The sequence below is a fragment of the Calidris pugnax genome, unplaced genomic scaffold, assembly GCF_001431845.1.
Source record: "Calidris pugnax isolate Ruff unplaced genomic scaffold, ASM143184v1 scaffold81, whole genome shotgun sequence".
Classification (NCBI taxonomy): Eukaryota; Metazoa; Chordata; class Aves; order Charadriiformes; family Scolopacidae; genus Calidris; species Calidris pugnax.
The window spans coordinates 12,847,333-12,868,928 of NW_015090880.1; the positions used below are offsets into that span (position 1 = coordinate 12,847,333).

The window sequence follows — 21,596 nt, forward strand, 5'->3', positions numbered from 1 at the left end:
AGCCATTGTAAATATTTAGTTGTATATTGCTATGCAGATCTTTTCTAGGAGAGCATGGTAAGGTTTCCCCAGGGCAACAGAACAATTTTTAGAAGGTATGAAAACCCACAGTTCTTTCAATTGTGTTTACAAAAAAAAAAAAAAAAAAAAAAAAGAAGCATCCCTTTATGGGACCCAAGCACGGAGCTGATGGTAGCCAAGAAATACATGCAATAGCTGCAATATCAGTCTCTGATGCCACTTCTTTCCAGCCCACCAGTGCAACAACATGAAGTTCCCCCCAGAATAGCAATTTTCCTCCCCACAAAAGAAAGCTCAACCAGACTAAGGCTAAGTAGGAAGGAAAGGCCTGTGTCAGAGCAGGACAGAAACCACAGGGCTTGCTACAGCTTCTCCTCAATTCTTATCCTAGTAGATCCCAGTGCCTGCCCTGCCCAGGTGGACCTGGAAAACTGTCTTAGAGATCCTAGACAAAGATATAGACTATGCCACATACATATTACCATGAGCCAGAGCTAACACAACACACAGGTTTGTGAGCATTGCATTAAACTCTGCATTATAACCACACTGCAAATGAGGCTTTTTTTTCCTGCCCAGCAGCACTTTGTTCATTGCCACATCACCACACCTTCCTGCTCCAGCCTCACATGCCCTGGGGAGCAGGAAGGTCAGCACTGGGTGCCAAAGGATGAAACATTGAGATCATCATACAGCTGAGACTAAACTAAGGGAGAAGGGATGGAGCACCCCAAACGCAATGAGCCTTAGATAAATGCTCATTGTCTTCACTGGGAGCCGAGTTTGAATGAGAAGGAGAAGTTCAGGACTTGGCAGACTGTATGTAAAACATTGCAGAATGACAGCCATGTGCATGCAGCTAGTTTTCATGCATAATATATATAGGAGAATACCATATGTTTAAAGCATCAGGCAATGGGGCCAATCTTGGATCGTATTATAAAGCTTTCCCACAGTATTGCATTTGTTCTAAACAGATGCATTTCTCCTTGCCTTCCTCCTCCCCCCTCCAGCTTCCCAGCCTGCCAACACTCACTTATAAGGAAAGCAGGTGTCCATCTTTAAAAAAAGAAATAAAGCAGTATCCAAAGGAATCTGTCCAGGAAGAAAGTAAGTGCCCATCTCTGCTATTTTTGTTTCAAACAGGAAATATGTTGCCAAACAAACTAACAAACGGACAAACAAGAATCAAAACAAGAAAAAAGGGAGACATGAAAACTCCTAGGAATTAGGTTCTGAATTCTGCAAAGCCAAATGCTAATCACGCCAGTCTTCAAATGTACCGAACAGATGAATTCAAGAACAGAAAGAGCACCAATGATAGCAGATACGCTCCGGATGAAACATGTCCTGCATTGGTTATGAGAAGGGCTGGATGCTCTTGTCTTTAAAGTGTATGGTTTGATTTTGCATTAATTCATCAGCAGCATCACAGATCTCAGGGGCTCGTCTCCGCTCATTATAGGTGCTTTGCATATATGGTTGGAAAAGAACCACCATCTGATTTGTCTCGTTGCTGCTCTCTGCTGTCGCTGTGTTACCCAGCTAGGGAGCTTTTGGCAGACCCCTCCGTGTATCAGGAGCTCTGCTGGGCCCTGGCTCAGCCCCAGCAGGCGCCGGGTGCCCTGTGCCAGCGCAAGGGCTCTGCTGGCTGGGAGGAGAGCCCAGCATCTCCCAGTGAGCTGGGTGTTGGCAGGGGCTGGGCAGGGATGTGGAGGAAACCCAAGGCCAACCTGCCTTGTGCACATTACCCTCAAGAGAGCACGAGTAGCTCTGTCATCCTGTGATGTTTCAAGAGATGTTGTCTCCCTCAGTCCCAGGGGGACAGCAGAAGCACCTTGCGGGAGAAAGCAAACAGGATCAGCAGCAGCACAGCTGGGAAACACTGGCAGCTGCCTCCCTATCCTTTACATGGAGTTCCCTCCACTCATGCGAGCTCTTAAGGCCATGTTTTATATCCTAATTAAACTGAAAGAAAAGGAATTGGATAACAGTCTAAAAGATTTGCAAGCTACATCTATTTCAGAAAATGACTCATGTTCCCACTAGTGTAGCTCATCAGGTCCAGCACATGCTCTAATGTGTGGGACTAATAGATTTGTAACAGTGATATCTAATATGAGTCTGTTCCGGTTACATACTTATCATAGGTCCTCACAGGCTTTCCATCAAAGCTGCTGAATGAAAGCACTTTTTATTAAAGAAAGAGGGAAAAAAAACCCTCTTTGCCCATAAATCGCTCAGCACATTAGCCCCCAAAACAATTCACTGAGGCAAGGTCATATTTCCCTTACATTAATTTAGATCCTTGGAAAGTTCAATGAGATGAGAAGACAAGACAAAACACAAGAGGTTGTGTTTTCGGCTGCCATGAATCAGTGTTGCTTCCCATCAGCTGAGAATCCAACCATATATAGAGAGAGAGCTATAGGAAATATATAACAATTTCTTTACAGTCTTGGGGTCTGGTAATGATGATCCATGTGTTGCTTTATTGCTTGAGAAGGAAGGGAGCAACTACAAGGACAGATGACACTTGGCAGGATACGGCCCCACAGGAAAAGCCCTTTTGATTTCAGCAGGCTCAAGTTTGTCCCTTGGTGTTGGGGGGGTCACTATGATTAAGTGTAAAGGAAAATATTTTGTTGCTTTGTTTTATTTCCAGGCAGTATTTCAGTGGGACAGGTCCTGATGCCAGTCACGGGCGGGAGTAGGATGTGACAAATCAAGTCACAGAGGGACAGGCTTAGGTGAAATATAGTCATGTTGCTGCTGCTTTGCCTCTCAGTTATCTCCCATCCACTGCTCCCAACAGCAAGGAAAGCTGCCAGCTCCAAACCCTGTACCGTGCGTTGTCCCTTTGATACCGCAGCTCTCTCCTTCATGTTTACACCCTTCAGATATTTTTAGGCTTTTTTTTTTCCCACACACAGAAGTACGTGTTGTCATCTCGTAGCCTCCTTTAGCGGTTTGAGGCTTCCCACATAAATCATTTTTTCCAAACGTCAGATCATTTAGTGATCAGAAGGCAGAATGGGTGGTCTAGTTGTTCTTCTTTTAGTTTCCTCCTAGGTTTCATTATCTGGTCACGTTGTGGTGGCCAGGAACGAGCATGCGGATTGTTTTGAGGACAAATCAGAAACACATAGGGAAGGGCTGTTTCCTTCCTACAGCATAATTTGCCTCCATGGAGGCACATGATTTTACTTGCCGTAATATACTATTTCACACTGATCTCCAATTTGTCATCTACTGGCACCTCAAGGACCCTTTCTGTACCTCACCTAGAACTGGTGGAAAATAGGTTGTCAAAAGTGCTAATTTCTGATATAGTTGGAGGGGGAGGATGTTTCCTGAAAACATCTTATGGTTTAGAATGAATGGTATATGGAGGAGGGAGCTTGATTTTTAAAATTATTTTTACAATAAAAGCCAATGTTCTCCCCAGGGAAATAAGGTGCTTCACTTTGAGATTTTCCAAATATTTTTTTTTTTTGTGAGTTGTCTCAACTATTTTGGATAGTGTTCTTGCACATACACATGTTTGGCAGGTTTAACAGCAAGCAAATATCGAATTACAGTAACGTATTTGTGGGCACGGTCTGGTCCAACTAGACAGACAGCTAAGCACTAAAAAGTGTTCTGTAAAATAATTATGCCCATAAAATTTCATTCTCCGTAGTAGTCATGTTATCCAGATCAAATTCTTAGTCCTTCCTTAAAAATTTCTCAGAACATCCTTGTTTTCCCCCTTACACACCAGTAAAACAAGCCACCCCAGATCATGAAATAGAAATAAATTCAACCCATTATTCTGGAAAGAAAAAGCTGTTTCAGACCAAAATCAATTCTATACCATGTTTGTAACTTCATTCCAGAAAACCTGTGGGGCCAAATAGGTCCATATTAGCCTTTATGGGGTGTTTCTTAGCAAAAAATCTCCTGTTGCCATAAGTCCTCCCTGTCCCACCCTACCAATGAACTCCAGCAACTGGCAGATCCAAGTTGGTTGTTGACATGAAGGTGAGAAGTTGGGTGTTTGGAAGCAGCAGACAATTACCCGAGACTTGACAAGATCTCCCCCCTTCGCCCACCTCCGTGTGGGCACCTTCCGTGCTTCCCATCACCAGGAGAGGCTCCTGGGGTAGTGGCTTCACAACTGGGACCCAACTGTGAGTTAGCACTTCACTCCATCAGGTATTAAGCCTGTCACTGTACATGACAGGTCTTGCTGCTGTGAAGTGCAATCCTGCCTCTTTATGGGCTCCATGGGTTTGGGAGGGTGGTGGGTAACCATAGAAACAATGTTGTAAAACAGCATAGGAGTTGATGTGTAATAAAGTGCTACCACCGTGCAACACCTGAACAGAGCCCTTCAGGAGGAGTCATTATGGATGTGGTTGTAATGGGCCTGAGCAGGGATGTCCTGTGCAGAAAGTCAAGCATGGGCTGGAGGACCAAGTTAACATGGGAAGACAGGTACCAACCCTCAATGCAACTTAAAGTCCTTAAATTAAAGCCCAGAAAACCACATATTTACACTGGTCTTCATTCAGCTTCTGAAAGGAGCAGGTGATGCTGAAGTCTGCTCTCTAACCTCTCACAGCTTTGGGACTGTGCTCTCTGAAATATACTATGAGCATGTGTAGGACCCTGCAAGCCTGGTCAGAATTTTCTGGAGAAAATCCTAACTCTTCTTGGCTTGTTGCAAATACCAGTTCATGTATGGAGAACACACTTCTAAATACACACAAGTACTTAATTACCAGATATCCTAGAAATAGTGGTATTCAGTAATCTACAGTAACCTGCAGAAGCCAGTTCAAAGATCATCATAAAAATAGCATCTTCTGTTCTTTCAAACAGAAGTTAAACACCAACAATGCTCAAATAGACCTGCCACACCAAGGAGCTTTCACTTTTAACACTGAGCTTCCTGCCGGTTTCTTTCGAGACATTCCCATGAATCTCAGCATACTGTGGGGACTGTAGAAGGTACAACTATAAAGCCATGATTTCAGGGGGAGAGGAAGAACAAATGTTCTTCCTCCACCTTCATTACTCATCTGCACTGGGGACAGTCACCATCTGGACCAGAGATTTCAGGCCAGCATTATTACTTCTCTTGCCATATCTACATCTTCAGCAGTAGAAAACCATGATGCAAGTGCAGCACGGTCCTGTGCTGACACTGGCTTCTGTCTGTGAATTCTCCTACACGCAGGACATGATGATAAATCATACACAGAGCAGGCTGATCGATTCTGGCTGAGCAGTATGTTAGTCTCCAGGGCCAACAAACCAGCACTTAAATAAAGTTTCCTTGCTCAACATGCTGTGCTGAATAAAAAAAGTTCCTCTGCATCCCAGGCAGGTCATTTAGCCTCCTGTGCAAGCAGAATGTCAAAAGGATACACATGTAGGCATTAGGAAACGCTCCCACCTGATGTTCTCAAAGTGAGCTCTCCAACAGCTCAGCATTCCCCCTATAGTTCTCCTAATAATTAATGAAAAATAGAGTCCTCTGGGAAAATCGTCACCGGGTAATTAATAAAAAATGAAAACGAGAGAGCAAGAAGAAAGAACAGAGATGTTGCAGAAAGTCTGCAAATTGAAAGAGGCGGACTTACAGTTGTGATTTCCTTCCCAGTCTCAGAGGGAACGTAAGGCGTGCTCCACGTTCATCAACAGCTCGCTCAGGACTCTCTGCTCCTTCCATTCACACTTCTGAAACAAGAGACATTGTGAGGGAAATGTTCGCGCCTTGCCACATGTCTCAATGGCCCTGCACGCACAGACTTGCTCAGCAGAGAGGGGAATGGCTGTCAAGGACAAACCTCCAGAGCCCTGCAGGGATCTATTACCAGGTGATCCCTTGAAAATAAAGGTCACTGTTTGTTTTATACCTGTGGGTTCAATTTGCTTATCAGTTTGATGGGGGTGATGCATGAAAAACCAGGAAAAATGTCCTTTCTCTATCAAAGCAGTGATGAAATGTCCTTGTACCTCAGCGTCTCTGAAATACCTCCCCAAAGACTGAATGCTCTTCCTCACGCTCAAGCACTGAAGGAGAATAGAGAAGAGTTTAAAAAAAACCCAAACTTTTAAGGTGAAAATTTATGTCCTCTGGGGAAAGGGGGCTGAGAAACCATTTCTGGCAATGCCCAGCTCCCAGCGCTGTCTCCATCTGCAGTTTGCCAACACAAGTGCCTGAACTATCACAGTTGCTGGGGAATCCTGAGAGGGAAGGGGATGAAGATGGATGGTCTTATGATTAAGCCAGAAGACAGGGATTCAAGGGATCTGGCGTCACTTATAGACCTCCTGTGCTGACTTTGGGCAAGTCAATTAACCTCTCTGTGCCTCTGCTTGCCATCTGTAAAATGGAGATAAGAGACTTCCCTACAGCACAGGAGTGCTCGAAGGAGACTCGTGTGCTTGACAGATGCTCTCATCCGATGCCAACAGGAGTCATGAGATTTCATTGACAGGAGAGTGATGGAGTGGAGAAGACCCACTGCCATTTGGGGTTAGGCAGCTTTGTGAAAACTCAATAGGTATCTGTTCTGCTTCCCTTGCCACCTCCATTGCACCTGTCCGTCTTCCAAGGCACAAATGCTCTCTTGACCAAGCATTGGCTCCAATACCATCTGTGGGAACCCATAAGCCTCATAGGATGCTTCCTATCCCTCTATGAAGGCTCAAGTGGATCAGCAAGGATTTTTGCTACTAAGAAAATGTGTAATGAGAAAAAAAGCCATGGAGAGGCCAGCTCTGCCTTACCCTTGTGAGTGTGGAAGTGCCCAGGGCGAAAGGTTCTGCTGCCCTGAGTCCCACTCTCCTTGTGCCCACAGGAGAAATCCCCACTCCTGGAGGGGAATCCTGCCCATTGCAGCTGCGCAAGAGGCATCACAACTGACCTGGCCTGTCCATCTCTCCCACCATGCCACAGGGGCTCATTAATCCCTCCAAACCCTTTACAGCTCTGCTGTAAGGAACATAATTTTCCATTATGTTTTTTGATTTCTGGATTTTTTTTTTTAAGACAGCAGAAAAGAAAAGCATTCCTGTGCTTTCACAGGGAACACTGTATTTCCCCTACCGGCTTCACAAGACAAGTTAAAGCATCTAATCCCGACCCTGGCAGAGCCTGCCTGACCCTTCCCTGCAAGGCTCGGGGAGGGATTTCTTTCTGCTCCTGTTGGGCTTTTTGTTTTTTTTTTTTTTCTTGTATTAAAATCCCATAGCGTTATTAAAAGGAATTGTTCAATTCCTTTAATTGGCTCAGAAGATAAATTCTTCCCTCAGCCCGGGGGTCATGGCCATCAGCAGCTATTTATTAACTGCATTGATTGAGAAGAACAGCCTTTAAATGGAAATAAATTGAATTCTATGGCAAAGAGGATTCCATACAGGCTATTAATGTAAGACAGGGAGCTTAGCAGTCTTAGTTTTTATTTATTTGTTCCCCTCCCCAGCTCCTAGCTATCCTCAAGCTCCTAGCTATTTCCCATGTCTCCCACCAGCCATCCCCTCCTCACCATGGGGGTTTTCTTACCTACATAGGTGAGAGAAGGCACAAGGGTGATGGTGATGATAGAGACTTGGATGAGCTCAGGGAAGCTCCAAATCAGATCCCCAGGAGCCAGTGGAGGAAGGAGGGATGATGGGGAGCAAGACGAGATGTCTGCATGCATACACAATAGAGATGAGAGGGGAAGCAGAGCTCTCCCACTCTCTCTGGGGTGTTTTTATTATATTTTTGCCTTCTTCACTGCTCAGGGATTGTCTTTGCCGCCCCCCTGTCAGCTCCAGAATACATTTCATGGTGCTCGCCTTCATTCCAGAGTTTAATTGCTTGAGATTGTTACTTGTAGGCTGTTAATTTATTAAAACCAGATCTCCCGTATTACTCTGGAGCCCAGAAGAATCATTGCCTTCTATTAAAGGCAGTGGCGCGTGCCCGCTTGTCTTTTTTCTCTGGTCACCTCCGTAATTGGAGCTCTCTGCTAAGATGGAAAACTCCCCCCCTACCAGCTAGGCATCCTCCACAGGGTGGGTTGAGCTGAGGAACACGTACAGGAGACAAACTCAGGGTGTAAACAAATATAACTGATGTCCACAGAGGAGTGGGTGATTGCATTGGAGACACACAAAGCCTCCAAGCCGTTTGGGTCGTTTTCGTAGATGGGATGAAAGGTCCAGCACTGCCCTCACCCAGCTAAGCACAGAAAGAGCTTCCTTGGTTGCATGGGCCAACTTTTGAGTTGAATGCACCCCTCAAAGCCAGACATTTGCACCATATACTGGTGCCATAAGCACAGACAAGACTCATATACCAGGAGATATATACATATATATATATATACATACACACAGATATATATTTCTCACCAACAGGTCCCTCTGTCTCCCCAAGGGTGCTCAGCTGCCTTCATCATGCCCTGACTCTGCCCTGCCTTTGAAGGGTTTCCTTGGCAGCCCCAGGTACACATCTGATCCTACAGAACTGCTCAATACCATCTAAATAGCAGAAGTAGCATTCCTTAATGCAGTGCCTGAGCCTGGTTTTAAGACTCATAAATGAAGGAAATCAACAGACAATTGGGAGACAGAAAATCACCCTGTATTTGAGATACTACTGAGCAGCCATGTCGGTGATTTCTGCCCCTCTCAGGCTGTCTTCTCAGATCCAGCTGCCACAAGAAGTAAATACTCATCAATATGTTACAGGGTCGATGACCCACACAGCCCTCTTGTGTCATGGCACAGACCATACTTTAGACACACAGCGTGCATTCTCCCTCAAATTTGGGTGCCTCTGATTCATATCGTCACCTGGATTTGATGCTGAACTTCACTGGTATAGAAGCATGACCCCAAAGATGAAGCCAAACCATCATCAAATGCCGGGACGAGGTGCTGGATCCAGGCCAGCTGGGGGCTGTCTCATGGGGCCAGCTTGCTGCCCATGGTTGAGTCCTCCTATGATCCAAAGGGCCACCAATGCTCCACGAGGCACTCAGACAGCCCGTGACACTTTCCACAAAGAGTGAGTGTCTGGGGCACAGCTCCCAGCACCTGCAGGCAGGCACAGGCAGAGGCACCAGCTCTCCTTACCCGCCAGCCGGCAATTATAACAGTAGCATTACAAGAGTAAAACAATAACATTTTGTTTATCTCCTAAATAGTTAGCTCATTTTAGCACTCTGCCTCCAAGTGCTAGGTAATAACGGGATACAAGACAGGCGGTAGCTTTCTGTATCCAAAACAGTGTGGGTGCATCTGTGATCGTAAAGCGGTTGGGAGCGGCTGCTCTAGACTCCCGGTCCTGGAGGTGGTGGTGTAAGATGTAGGTTAGACTGAATTTGGGGATTTTTCAGGGATACAGAACTGGGGCAAGCTGGACTAGCTGCTTTGGTACCCGTGGAGTGGCTTTGACCTACATCCTTTGAAGCCCTAGCTCCCTGTTCCTTAAACAGCCTGCGTTATTCTGGGACTGCTTTGCTTTTACCTAAGTACTTGATTTATTTTAAGTACAAATGTCCCAGGATCTAATCTGAGATCTGCAAGCAGGAGCGCACAGCAAAAGATGGCACTTACAAAGATCCAAAAAAAAAATTTCATTTAGATTAAACAAGGCAGTTATTGTGTTTTAATATAGGAATTGATTATTATAAGTATGTGTATTGAGCTTAACAGTTTAGATTTGTATCTATTTCATCACTTTTAATCTTTGATAAATATGTTTTTAATAATCTCTAGGTATTTATTGAACATAAAACTGTCTTGTGAAATTGAGAGTAAGATTGCTAAATATACTTATTGTACACTACTTCAGCACAAATTCATTATTAAAAAACCTTTCACTGAGGTTTACTTTTAACCACAACATAACAGATGTGCATTCTGCATAGTTAATCTATAATAAATACATTTGCAATAAACTATTGATATTTAACCTGCAGTAACCATCTTAATAAATATGATACATGGAAATGGCCATTGGACAAGCTGCTCTTTTTAGCTCTGTCAAACACTTGGAGGATATGGGGTGAGAAGGAGGAAAACTGTGGCTTAGTAGAAGGCAGTTTATTTATCAGTCCTCCACAGCCCTCACCTACCCTGGCTACTGGACTCATTGCTATTTCAGTCCCCAAACACCCAGCCCCGAATTCTTACACGGCTCTGCCATTTGATCTCAGTCCTGAGTCAAATTAACATTTGGCCCCAACCATCCATATGACTCTGGCAGATCTTGTGATACAAAGGCTATTAAATCAGATCCTGGTGCCCTCAGATGATGCTTTGTCTGCCCAGTAGTTTTGCAAAGTGGATAAACATCCTCAAGGGATCAGGAACAGACCAGAACCCAAATGCCTGGGGTGGAAAAAACACAAGCTATGGATCAACAGAGAAGCTCAAATGAGGAGATTTCAGCTTTGAACTCAGCGGAGGCCACCAAATGCCTTTGACAAATGAACGAGACAGGAGTCTGACTCCAGGCCATCAGAGGCAAAAGACACGACCCACAGTGCTGCTTAGACCCCCTGGGATACTCTCAGAGATGTATTTGTCATTCTTTGCATCAGTTAATGACTGAGGTTAGTTGCAACAAGCCAGCTCTAGCAGATATGCACAAAATTTCACTCCCAGCACTAATCAAATGGGAGAGGAACAAAGTAATTCCTCCCATGTCCTCTCCTCTGGGTCCTGCCCCATTTGTTATGTGGCCACTCATAGTGTCCTTGCAATCCTTCCTTTAGGCCACTGTCTGATTCCCATATATCAGCGAGAGAGCCAAAGATCTTAACGCGCAACTTTTAATTGAGCTGTATCATCTGCCACAAACATGAAATTAATGGTCCTACATCATAATCATAAATTCATACATAACCCCATGCACCAGCAAATAACTCTTTGCAGTGATACTACAATGGTAAGCTGATTTGCAAGAAGCGCACGCTACCCAGGAATCCTAATTAACCAAATTAACACCATCACTTCAAATCATGTCCCAGCAGTAGGACATTTCCGATTGGCCTCAGGCTGGAGCAAAGCAGCCAAATGAAAACCTGACAGCGTCTCCGCGGGTCCAGCAGGCCAGCTCTTTACTGAGGGAAAATTCTGGTGGCCATCCATACACACAAGGAAGGGAACAAAAAATCTCATGAGTATTTATAGGTACCAGCCCAAGACAGACTCCAGCATAGCAATGCTGTGCAACAGAGGAGCAGTTCTCAGTTTCTCATACGTTTCCCAAATTTAACCAGCAGCATCAGGAACCCCTTCCTGCCATGCCAACTTTCTCCAGGGGGCTGTGACGCTGCCAGATCCCCCTGGAGAGTGCCAAATAGTGTTTTGGATGAGACAAGCAGTGGGGCTGGGGTCATGGAACAGAGTTGGCAAAAGAACCTGGTGTGGAGCAGTCTCCACAAACACCAAATCAACCTCTCTAAACCCACTTGTTTCCTCTCGTTTCCACTTGTGGCTTGCCCGAGCTGTTTAGAGCTCGATGCCTTTTTTTTTTCCTCCTTCAGGGTAGTCAGGTTTTTCTATTTCTGCCATAGTAAAAACAAGTTGCTATTTTGGGAGTGTGTGGGATTCAAGGCCATGACAGTCCCAGCACTCTCTGGGTGAAGGACGAGAGCCATAAGCTGTGTGCCAGAGGGATGGACTCATGTCTCTCTCCGTGTTCAGCCTGAAGGACCCTGGTGGCTCAGTCCCACCAGGGTCCTCAGGCTGGGGCACTGAATGGCCTCAACTCCCCAGGCACAGAGCCTGGTCCTGGAGCTCCCATCCCTGCTCTCAACCAGTGCTCTAAAAGCTGGGGTCGGGGTGGGTTGGACCAAGAGAAAAAGGATACTCCTACCAGAAGTGGGGTTCGAACCCACGCGGGCATGTGCCCATTGGATCTTAAGTCCAACGCCTTCACCACTCGGCCATCCTGGTGGGCTGTAAACTGTCCCCTGGCCCACCAATTCCTGCTCTAGAGGGTACACAATTCATCAAGCCCTCTAATTTCCAAACCAAGACACTTACTGAGCCCAGCAACACCTTCCCCTTTTCACTGCTTTCTTTTATATCCCCAGCAAACTGGTGGAACATTATTGGAAGCATCAGGTCTTGTGGGGCCTGGAGGACAGCACAGTCCCTGTGTCCCTGTGCAAGGACCATAGACCCTGGTGATAACGACATCAGGGACCCCGGTGCAGGAGGGGCATCTCTGGAGGGTCTCAGCCCAACCCCACTGGGTGTCCAGGGGGAAGGGAGCAGCTCTGACAGCCCAGCAACACTCAGTCAGACATACCACATGGTTAAAGCACTGTCCTTGTCCCTCTGGTCCCACTCCTCATCCCCTTCGGTCCACATTTGAGACTCCAGTAGGGCATTTAGCTGGGAAAGACAGTGGGGCAGGGGAGTTTTCCTTTTCCTTTAGGGTGATGTACAGCTTTTTTTTTCTGTCACCTGGGGAAAAGAAAAAGAAAAAAAAATGAAAAAAACCAAAAATACCTCTGTTGAACCACATGGGATTCAAACCCACAGCTCACAATAACTCACATGCAGGAAGTCTTTAGCCCTTAAGCCACAGGAGCCTGATATTTTCTGACTCTGATTTCAGACACCCTGACTCTTCCCAGGCCAGCATTATCGCACGGGGCTGCCATTGCTTTGGAGGGACACTGCAACCAGTTCCCAGTCCTGCCCTCTCCTATGGGATCCCCATATGACCTAGATCCCTGCACCAGACTTGCTCAGCCACAGCCCCCGATGATGCCCACACAGAGAAACCTGGCCAAGCCCTTTCACCAGAGTATCCCATCTGCTGGAGGCTTACTTGGTCAGGCTGTTCTGATGAAGAGGAGAGCAATTCCCTCCTTGCTTCCCCAGGGATTGCTCAGGACTGGGGTAGTTGAACTGCTTGGGGGTCTTGCAGAGATGCTGCTGCAGAGATGAGAAGCACTGCCAGAAAAAAAGAGTGTTTCCAGGTCTCAAAAGAGGGTGACACAGAGTTTCTCAGCCAGGATGTGTCACCCTGGCCTCCAGAGATAATTTACAAGTGCCAGGAAGCAGGTCAGAAGGACCCCAGGCACCCCACTGGAGGATGCTGTGGGTCCCCAGCTCAGCAGAGGACGGGGTCAACTTATTCACACACAAAAACCTTGCCTGGAGGAAAATTCACTCCCTCAGGTGCCAGGAGGGAACAGCAACTTTCCCTGCCTCCCTTTTACCCTTTGCATTACGGTCACAGCAATGTGCCGTGCTGGTCCATGTGTGCAGAATCGCAGTTCAACATCCCTGGATGCCTCCAGCTGCAGCACCTGCATTAATATCAAATGAAGCCATGCTCACAAAGGGTGTTGCGCTCGCCAGCTCCTGAGGAATGTGCTCCTAATGAGCGACTTCAAAGCATTAATGAGCTTGCAAAGCTCTCCTCTTCGTTTACAGAGCTGGACCTCGAACGCTTGGCAATAAGACAGGGGTCACCCGTCAGGCGAAGAGAATGCGTGTGCATGTCGGCGAATATAATATATTTGTCATCCTCTAAGAAGCAAAGATTAATCATGCCCTCTCTGAAAGGAAGCTTTTATGCCACATCTGCTCTTCACAGCATGGAGAGAAGGGACCTGCCCGCAAGGACATCCATGACCCACACTGCTCAGATCCCCATAGCACCCAGCACAACTAGCCTTGAAGTTAACATCCCACCTTAACCCTTTGGGTCCAGGCTGGGAAATGCTACTTGAATTGCCAGCCTGAGGGATGAATAAAGTGGTGAAATTGTGTTCCAGTGCAGATTTAAGGCATGCATAGAGGGAGTGGTACAGAGGTGTGAGGAGCAGGGTTGACTGATTCTTCCTGCTCTGTGGGACCCTCCCAGTGCAGGCAAGGAAAAGAGATGCTTGCCCAGAGGGCTGCACAGTGCATCTCATGCTCTCTCCAGGGACTACTCTCTCCCAGCCACATCCCCCTCCAAACACCCCTGAGCTCACCATAAATGTCTGTGTTGAAACAGCCTTCAGTGCCTGCCTGGCTAACATCCCAGTTGCACCCATTTGAGGAGCTGAGACTGTCCATCCTGCTGAGCTAAGAGGAGGCTGTGCAAAAAAAACATGCTGAGGGGCCAGTGGCCGGCCTGAGCATGAGCCAGCTGCTGGGCACTGCTTGCCCTTCCTCCCAAAGCCCCTCAGCCTCTTCAGCCTCTCCAGAGCCCTCTCACTGCTGACACCCTGCTTGGCATTTGTGCTGCTGCAGGGAGGCTTGGACGAGGCACGGGGCAATGAGACACCGCTGTACCTCGCTTGCAGTATCCCCATGAAATGACATCTTGAAGGTGACATGGCTACAGGCTTTTAGAACACATGTTCTGTAAGACAAAGACATTAATAATGTCCTGAAGTCAGAAAGGTGTCATCCTTTGCTTCAGAAACACAGTGGCAATGTTAACTGGAAAGCAGTTTCTCCTCTCACCTTCTTCTCCTTCCGAAAGAGATCTCCTGGCACTGGGTGTCTATTCAGTAGATCCGTGTTTAATTTAAATAGCCACTGGAGGCAACCATGTCACTCCCAGCTAATACTGCAGCTGGAAAATGGCTGATTGGTAATGAAGAAAAAGAAAAAATCCAAAACCTTGAAGTTATGGGCAAGGCAGAGGAAAAATGGCATTTTAAGAAATTTTAGGCCAAAACTTCTCCACTTTACTGATGCAGGGGCAGAAATAATCTCTGCATCATCGCTTTTAGGAACTTTATTTAGAAAACAGAAAGAGTAGGACAAGGTACACCTCAGTGCTCCTCTTATGCCTGTCCTCTGTTATGAGAGCCGTTCAGCATGTGGGTTACAACCACCATGAGCACTAAGTAACCCAAATGTTTGCCACAGATCAGTCCTATCAGCCTCATCTTAGACCATAACTCTCTGTTCAGCCAGTCTGGTCTTCTTCCCCAAGAGCTCATTTTTCAGTACATGTGGATGGCCTGCTCCTGCAACTTTAAGACTTTCTTCTTGAAGAATGTTCAACCTCCCTGGACTCCTTTGCCCTTTGGGACTGCCTCCCAAGGGACTCTGTAAACCAGTCTCCTGAATAGACCAAAGTCTGCCCCGTGGAAGTTCAAGGTGGCCATTCTGCTGTCCCCTCTCCTTACTTATCCAAGAACCAAAAACTCTATCATTTCATGTTCGCTATGCCCAAGATGGCCTCCAACCATCACATCACCCAAAAGTCCTTCTCTGTTCACAGACAACAGGTCCAGCATGGCATCTTCCCTACTTGGCTTCTTCACCGAGTCAGGAAGTTACCCTCAACACGCTTGGGGAACCTCCTAGACTGTTCCCTCTCAGCTGTATTGTATTTCCCAGCAGACACCTGATAAATTGAAGTCCCCCACAAGGACAAGGGCTAACTATTGTGAGACTTTTCACAGCTTGATGACAGCTTGGCTCCACCTTGTGCAGCAGGCTTGGTGGGGAAACTTCACACTGCTTATAACAACAGGACTTCTGCATTGTGTTCATGTAGCAGTTAATGAGGATACCCTTTGGACTTTGTCAGGTTTTATATATACTATTGATGTCCCACATGTAACTGTAAACTACCACCTTTTGAGAGTAGGTGGAGTTCATTGACAAAAAGAAGAGTCAAACAGGGTAGCATCACTATTTAACTGATCCTCAGTAGGTTTAAGAATAAACAGGCAAGCAAGCACAGAAGAAGATCACTCTTCCTTCCTATCTTTCCTCCCTCTTGAGAGGCAGTTCAGAGAATCAAGACAGCCTCATTTTGCATTCAGAGGGCTTTCTCTGCAGAATGGCTAGAAAATACATGTTGTATTCCTATGGGTGAAAGCTTATACTCTGCAGGATTTGACCTGATGCCCTGCTGCTTGTTGGCTTAAGTCAGCCCCTGTGGAACTACAAACCTTATGGTGCTCTATAGCTCAAGAGGAAAAGTTTTCCATGAAGCTTGCAAATACTGGTATTTGGCCAGAAAACCAAAGACCACTTACTGTGGGCACACAGACTGGATTAAAAACCAGTGGAGTTGTGCAATTACAGGAGGTTATTTTTCCCAGAGGGAAAATATGTTTTCTTTGAAGAGTGAGTTCTTTCAAATAAAGCAACAAAACCCCCACCAAACCAAAAGCAATGCAGCTACCACAGCTAAGTAGTAAGTCATAGAAAATAATGCATTTATCTACTTTCTCCTGCTCAGGAATGATCTCCCAGCTGTTTACTATTTTCCACAACCTATTGCTAGTCAAAATTATTCTCCCAGTTATTTTCCACAAATATTTCTTGGACAACAGACAGTTTCTCAGAAAAAAATTATCTTGAGGGGTCCAAGTACCTAGGCTTCATATTGTTGTTTCTACTTTGGTTCTGAATGGGCTCGTAATGAGATGTCTGGATTGAATGGTGATGGTTCAGCATTTCAAAGTCATCACCTCCCTTCATTCAATTATTCCCATAGATGTTCTGGACAAGATGCACATGTAGCTCATCAAGGCTTTGCCTTTGTTCGGTCTGGACTAGATTTTGTGAAAGATGCCATCATGGACCCATTTCTCACTGTCACTGTTCCATGTCTCTTCCAAACACCATCACTCACAACACAGAGAAAATGAGTCACAGCTGTGCAGAATAGAAAGCTCAAGAACAGATTGAGGACCACAGCACTGTGACATTCATGCCTCAGATGCTGAGTGCCCAAATCACAGAGTCATAAAGGGACCTGATGTAAATGAGAAAATGAGACATTCAGTGCATGTTCATCTATTCTTGCCTAATGCACTCAGCCAGAGTGTTTCTACAGTCATTGCAGAGAGAGAAACGTGGGTGATCCTGACTTGAGACACATGATCTCTGAAGACCCCTTCCAGTCTCCATACCTGTATTTCAGTATATATTGGTCACTAGATGGGTGTAAACCAGACTCTATTAAGAGGATTAAGAAGTATCACCTACGTGTTGCATACTTTTGGCTGCCTTTACACATGACAGAGGAGCTTGCTGTGGTAAACAAAGGCTCAACAGAGAACTCCAGCCCTTAGAGGTTCATAACCCAGGAAACACTGCAGTACTCCACTCCCAGAATCAATCCAGAGGGGAAATTAGGCAACTGAGTTATCACATGGACAAATACCAACAGAAGAGGCTTGCACATGTCAAAGAAGTCACCTGAAATTATTTACATAGCTTGGACAAAAGTGTTGGAATGAATGGGATAAACCTTTTGTGCTCCACCTGCAGCATCAGCAGTGGCCACTGCTGTTTGTTATCTCAACAGAGAAGCGTACAGGCAACATATCACATCCCAGATGTCAGGGCGCATCTGCATGAATTCCTAAAATGACATGTGTTCTTTAGCCCAGAGCTTGGCTCCAGGCTAAGAGCTAAATTTGATGTTCTCTGCGGCTAAAACTTCTTCAAAACCCATTCTGGGTTAATTAAGGAAGGGAAATTTTGGCTGCAGTCTGTAAAAGAAGATTGGCTTGGGAAATGGTATGAAAGTCGTGGTTTTTGCGAGAGCAAAGAGAAAGAACAGGCTCATTTCTAAAAGCGCTGCACCTAAGAACTTCAGAAAAGCACAGAACTTCACTGAAATATAATAAAAGGCACTGCCTAAAAGCAGAACATCTCCTTTGGCTCAACGTATCCTCTCCCAGAGGCACCACATCATTCCCGCTGCTCACAAAACAGCTTCTGTCTCCCTTTAATAGTTTTATTTTTAGGCTTCTCATATTTAATTCTCTCTTTTTCCTTATGTAAGGTGCTTGGAAGGGCTGCAGTGTCAAACAATAATTACATCAGAGAAAATTTAGAATCCACAGTGTTAAAACGAGTCTTTGCTCTTGACAAGTGAATGAATGTAGGAAGTGAGGGGATACAGTTTTATCAAGGACAGCACCCAGCTGGCAGTGTAACAGCCTCTCTGGTGGGCTGGGGGCACCCGCCTTCAGATGTCAGCGATCTCAGCTTGGAGCACATTGGCACATGCCTGGAATTAGCATGGTCTGAGACCTAGATGCACATTCACACAGTGCTATCAGCACATACATGCCTCTACCTGTGAGTAACCTTGAGGTAGGGTTAAAATGTAGATTTGTCATCCACTTAACACCCTTGGATTAGCTCAAGTGCATGTGTCTGTAGCTCTACCTCAACTAAGGATCAAACATTTCCTGGTGCCAGGAAGAACCACCATGCCCGCTGTTAGTCTGCTTGCAACAGAAGTGAAAGAAGAAAAAGACGTGTCTGCTTTCCTGAATCTATATTTCTGAAGATAGGGGTACCTACCCTAAGCAGGCTTCCAATAGCTTTATAAATTACATGCCACCATCTGTGCTGCAGTAACTGGCCACATCTGCTGTGTTAAACTAAATTGTGTTAAAGTTGCAACTCAGTCCAACACAACACTGAATCTTGGACTATGCTGAGGTGTTGCCACTGCCAGGGCATTAAAAGAAGCTACTGGAGAACAAGTACCTGGGTTGCATTTTCCAATAAATAATCAGAGAAGGGTGAATTTGATCCTCTACCCAGAGAGGCTGTGCAGAAATCAGTGATGACTGAGACCACTATGGGTAACAAAATACTTATGGCAAGGCAAGGAAAACCTTTTTCTCTCTAAAAGAGAACACCAACTGCTTTACAGTGGACTCCAAGTAGATATATAGAAATACTGACAGGTATCAGTGGGACTATCTGTCACGCAATATCTGAAATCAAGTTGTGGTGAAGTGTAGGTGTATAGAGTGAGCTCACACATAGTGCATAGAAGAAGTTTTCTAGGGATAACAAGTTTACAGAATATATATATTTTTCCCCATATGGGTTCCCAGCTGGACTTCTTTGCTGTCTTGGAAGAGACCAAACTGCTAAAGACATCAATAATGTCAAAATCCAGGATCATTCTAATTAGATGTGACCTTTGAAGGGAACTGTTGAAGGCTGTAAGCTCACCTGCTTCTGCAGGCTTACCACTGCCAGACAGAAGGGCACCTGGACAATGTCCATTCTTGTTTTCATTTGTTACCTTTTATCTCATGTTCATACTACCAAGGTGAAGGAAAAGAGTTTCATAGAAGAGAAGGATGGGAAGAAAGGCAAACCTGTGAAGCCTCTGCTAGTTGTTCCACAGCTTCAGCTCCAGCGTTGGTCCTCTGTCTGGTGTTTGAGACTCTTCACTTTGCTTTTCTTGCTCCACTTCATGCCCTTTGGCTTGGCTTCTGTCTCAGTCCTTCACTCCTCCTGCTGAGCAGAGGTCTTTGAGGGACCAGGCCAGCTTGAGGCCGCTAGAACAGTTTACAACACAGGCAAACTATCCCAAACCAAAGGGTCCGTGGCTTCCTGGGAAACTGGAAAAGAAACTTCCTAAGTTGAAAAGATAGATTAAAAAAAAAATAATCTTCCAAATTCTGCTATTTCTGTGCAGCTAAGTTTCTTTCTACACTCAGTTTTCAGAAGAGCCACAGTGAAAAGAATACTAAGCCCCTCTGAAGTCCTGTGGACATCAAGCACTTATCTCCCATGGCTTCCTTCAAAACTCCTGATTATAAACAACAGACGGACAAACTCTAGCATATTCAATTCATTCATCTGTTGTCTTTTAGTTGGGGTTTTCTTGTGTGTGTTAGGATTTTTCTAAAGTAAGATATAGTCTTTCTTCTGGAATTTACAGACTGATTTTATAATAATTAGGCAAAGTAAACCATGTGGAGATTTTTTATTATCTGATTTAAATGTAGAGTTTTGGAAAGTAGACAATGAAATTATTATTATTATTTTGCTGCACAGCTGTGCTAAAGCGCAGGGGAAAGAGTAAAAAGACACTAGTATTTGTTTATTTGGCTTTCAATTGCTATGACAAAGCAAATAATAGCTATGGTCTTGGTCCACAATTGAGTTAATTGGTAACACCTCAAATTATATGTCCTTAAAAACTCCTAATTAGCATCTAAGTGCAGGATAAACTAGGTAGTGTTTATTCCTTTGTGCTCCAAGGACAGCTAAACTTAAAATCCAAAAGCATCTGATTTAGTATATATATATGCAAGAAGTGACATGTGTATGTTTGTGCACATTCTTTCTTGTTTTGTGTCTGTACAGGACCTGGCAGCTGGGGCTGGGGTCCCTAATGCATTCTGTAGACAACTGGGACCCAGTCTAAAAGCTACAGACAGTATTTTCCAGGGGACTTCTGCTGCCTCCAGTGGTCTCTGGGTCATGGCCCACTGAGAGACGCTTGCCATACCTTCCCCTGTTTAACTTCTGAGAGCTCCCAAGGAGATTCCCTCTCTCTGTTCTTTCATTTACCATCCAAGCTCCTCACACCACAGGAAGGTACTCGGAGCACCGTGGGAAGAAATGATCCAGATACGAGACTGCAAAGGGGCTGGGAAAGAAAACGCAGATGTGTTGAAGAACTTAATGCGAAGATCTGTTCTGTAACAAGGGAATTTCTGGGGAGAGTGCTAGAAATTATACACCTGGGCCAGCAATTCAGACATCCAAAGTGCACTCTGTAAAATGTTGGCGCTGAAGGTGTTGTGATGAGCTGACAGTTTACATGGTAATGAGGAAGCATAGTCAGAGTCCTTCAGCATATGTCTGCCATACAGGTCCAGAATCGGAGGTTCTGAGAGGAAGCTCCTCTTCCCTACCTGATGGCCCCTTAAAATGAGTTCATTCTTCTCAGTCCATCTTTTGTTTAGTAAATACCTGCAGCACAAGGCCACGGCAGGACAGACTGGTGTTGCAAGTGATAAGCGTCTTCACCACAAAAGGGGAAGACTGGTAACTCATGATGGCAGCAGCTGTGTTTCACTCCTGAGTAGCATCTGGGATACCTAAGGCTGGCTGACAAAAGCAGGAGGCAGTAAGACTAACACTTAAATATTCAGAAAGGACTGCTGGGTGCAGGAGACAAGACAGTGGCAGAGTGTTTTCCTGAAATCCATCCTGTAGAGATGGATGAGGGAGAAGTTTCGCAGCAGCTGTCCGCACTGCATTCTTCTGTCTTTCTCTAAAGCACTAACACGGACAGAGAGGCCTGGTCACCTCCTGTCTATCTCCTGAGGGACACCCACACAAACGTTTTGGCAACCCCAGTCCAGCTGCCACGATTTGGATGTGAGATGCAAGGATCTGGTGACACACAGCCCGATCTCTTGGTATTGACATAACCCCAACCCAGGGATGAGAGCACATTAGTCCTGTCCCTAGACTGATGGAGAGAGATAGGACATGCCCCAGTAGAGGAAAAGCTTTGTTAGAGGGAAGTGTCTTCCCTCCAGCTCTCTCCCGCAGCAGGTGAAACACAACCAGTGCCATAAGGCCAGCAAGTCTTTAACAAAAGCCCTTCTTCAGGCACTCTCTGCTCTGCTGTCTGCATGGCTGTACAAGGCAGATTGCTGTCTCTTATTAACTAAATAAACAAGCAGCAAAAGTTGAGCGAAATGGAAACACATACACAGCTTGTCTGCAAATAGAGACAAACGCCTCCACCGCATGGTTGCACCCAGCTGTCTGGCTGATACCTGCTTAAATGGCTTTAATTTCACATTAAGGTCAAT

The 21,596-nt window shown here is 45.5% G+C and overlaps 1 long non-coding RNA gene and 1 other non-coding gene across 2 annotated transcripts in view; both read right to left on the reverse strand.

Moving 5' to 3' along the window:
- Positions 1-12,455, reverse strand: part of LOC106890733 — a 16,694-nt gene extending 4,239 nt beyond the window's left edge. Inside the window, exons 1-2 of the long non-coding RNA XR_001412569.1 lie at positions 12,332-12,455; positions 5,652-5,748 (exon numbers count right to left, since the gene is read on the reverse strand). This is a non-coding gene — a long non-coding RNA (uncharacterized LOC106890733). The remainder of the gene's footprint in view (positions 1-5,651; positions 5,749-12,331) is intronic.
- TRNAL-UAA lies at positions 11,891-11,973 on the reverse strand. Its single transcript has one exon. It is a non-coding gene; the product is annotated as a tRNA-Leu (tRNA).
- Positions 12,456-21,596: the final 9,141 nt, after the last annotated feature.